We start from the raw sequence: 2,653 nt of genomic DNA, 5'->3' as shown, positions 1-2,653 counted from the left end.
AATTCTACTCCCTGTGCAAAATTTCAACTAAATCGGGGTTAAAAATTGGCCTCTGTGGTCATATGAGTGTAAATCGGGCGAAAGCTAAAGGGTTAAAAGGGTAAAATTTGGTCAAGGGAAAACGCGTGTAAATTGGTGAAACCGTTTATTTAAAAAATCAAATTAAATTTCTTTTTCAATTTCAATTAGTATAAAATTCAGGAAAAATATTCAGTTAGGCTTTCGCTTTTCCAAATCCGAATTGCCGGGCCTCACGCTTGACACCTGCCATCAGATTTTGTACAGCCACCTTGTCCACCTTCTTCGCCGCAGAAAGCCAGTTTGCCTTGAACTGCTGCTCGTCCTTAGCAGTTTTTTTGGTCTTCTTTAGGTTCCGCTTGACAATAGCCCAGTATTTCTCTATTGGGCGCAGCTCTGGCGTGTTGGGAGGGTTCTTGTCCTTGGGAACCACCTGCACGTTGTTGGCGGCGTACCACTCCATGGCCTTTTTACCGTAATGGCAAGATGCCAAATCCGGCCAAAACAGTACGGAACAACCGTGTTTCTTCAGGAAAGGCAGCAGACGTTTATTCAAACACTCTTTCACGTAAATTTCTTGGTTGACAGTCCCGGAAGCTATGAAAATGCTGCTTTTCAAGCCACAGGTACAGATGGCTTGCCAAACCAGATATTTCTTTGCGAACTTTGACAGTTTTATGTGCTTGAAAATATCTGCTACGTTCCCCCTTCCTTTTGCCGTATAAAACTCCTGTCCCGGAAGCTGATTGTAGTCGGCTTTGACGTAGGTTTCATCGTCCATTACCACGCAGTCAAACTTCGTCAGCATCGTCGTGTACAGCGTCCGGGATCGCGCTTGGCCGTCGCATTTTGTTTATCATCGCGATTTGGAGTCACTACCTTCTTGTAAGTCGATAATCCGGCTCGTTTTTTGGCTCGATGCACGGTTGTAGACGATACACCCAGCTTATTTGCGGCATCTCGGAGAGAGAGGTTAGGGTTTCGCTTGAAACTACCGGCAACTCTCTTTGTCGTCTCAGCGGCTTCCGGTTTTCGATTTCCCCCCGATCCAGACTTCCTGGCTGTCGACAAACGTTCCCCAAACACTTAAAATACATTTGTAACGGTTGATTTGGCAACTTTTAGCGATTTTGCCAGCTTTGCGTGCGAGTAGCTCGGATTTTCGCTATGCGCGAGCAAAATTTTGATACGCTGCTCTTCTTGCTTGGACGGCATTTTGACAACTGAAGAGTGAATTCCAAAATCAAAATAGGATCAACATTCTACACACACACACCTTCAAAATGAGGGGTGTTCAGGTTTTTTTAAATGCAAAATTGAAAGAAATACGTCAAGTTTATATTGACCAAATTTTGACCGTATCACCCTTTACTGTATATACTTGTTTAACGGTCGTATAATCGTATACTTCACATACTTATCAGACTATAAGCTGAACAAATCTAATCAACATCGATTACAAACAGAAAAATTGTTGAACCATACATTTTTTGCTGACTAGTGTACAAGACACAAAATCTTGGAACTCTCACGAGTTATGCTCCGATGACATTCCAGGCATGACAAACGGCATAGATCGACAAGATTGCATCTTCGATCATCTACCTTCATTCAAAGGCTCATGCACTTCATCCCCCATAGAACGGCACAAATCGTAGAGATATCTTAGATAGGAGTTAGGTAGATACCTGGTGAAGTTTTTGATTGTGTACATTATTTTACTGTGCAAATGTGTGTTTCAATATCAAATGTTCGTTGGCAAAGCAAGTCGTACTTCCTAATAATTCTCATTCGCTTCATGGCGTATATCGTATGAATAGTCTGATCTGTGTTGAGGAAAGCATACTTACCTGGCGTAGAGGTTAACCGTGATCACGAAGGCGGTTCCTCCAGGGCGAGACTTGATCATTGCACTTTCGATTGAGTTGACCCCTGCGATTATTCCTAATGTGAATAGCTCGTGCGTGCAATTTTTGATAGCCGGGAATGGCGTTCGCGCCGTCCCGACCTAATTCAATACATTTCAAACAACTTTATATATACCACGTATGGACTAACTCACAATATAGAAAACGATTTAAGATACCACAACCCAAGTAATTCGATTGTGGATGACAGTTTTCGTAGAAGTTTCTACGCAATCCAGTGATGCCATGCGTAGGGAAAAATCCTTTTTTGTAGGGATTTTTTTCTAAAATTACATCTGTAGGGAAAAAAGGACAGATTTTTCATTTTTTCTACAAATGTAGGGAATTTTTCCAATTTTCAGAGCTTACTACATTTTGCAACAAGAAGAGTACTTTTCCTTAATATTCCAGATATTTGAAGATCCAAAATATATGGTAGTCAAAGCTTCAACGAATGGAATACGCAATCACCGTTAACGATGTTATTGTAATGATTTTATTTAGAAAAGTACAGCGGTAACGTTAAAATATGTTTTTCATTGGTATTTAATTACAAATGCGTAAATAGATTTCATTTGCAGGAATGAACGCTTCCATTAAGGTTCATAAACAGGTGATGGCTTCCTCAACTTGGTGCCTCTCAATATTTTCTAATACAAAAATGACTTGCAGTGCATACGCAGATTCGTGTACATAAATGTAGGATTAAATATTATTACAATACATAT

The 2,653-nt window shown here is 40.5% G+C and overlaps 1 non-coding gene across 1 annotated transcript; it reads left to right on the top strand.

Annotated features, from left to right (window-relative positions):
• Positions 1-1,860: 1,860 nt before the first annotated feature.
• Positions 1,861-2,026, top strand: LOC142237304 (U1 spliceosomal RNA). Its single transcript, XR_012722441.1, has one exon. It is a non-coding gene; the product is annotated as a U1 spliceosomal RNA (small nuclear RNA).
• The last annotated feature ends 627 nt before the right edge of the window (positions 2,027-2,653 follow it).

This window comes from Haematobia irritans, chromosome 4 (assembly GCF_050003625.1).
Source record: "Haematobia irritans isolate KBUSLIRL chromosome 4, ASM5000362v1, whole genome shotgun sequence".
NCBI lineage: Eukaryota > Metazoa > Arthropoda > Insecta > Diptera > Muscidae > Haematobia > Haematobia irritans.
This window is presented reverse-complemented; position numbering and strand designations above follow the sequence as displayed.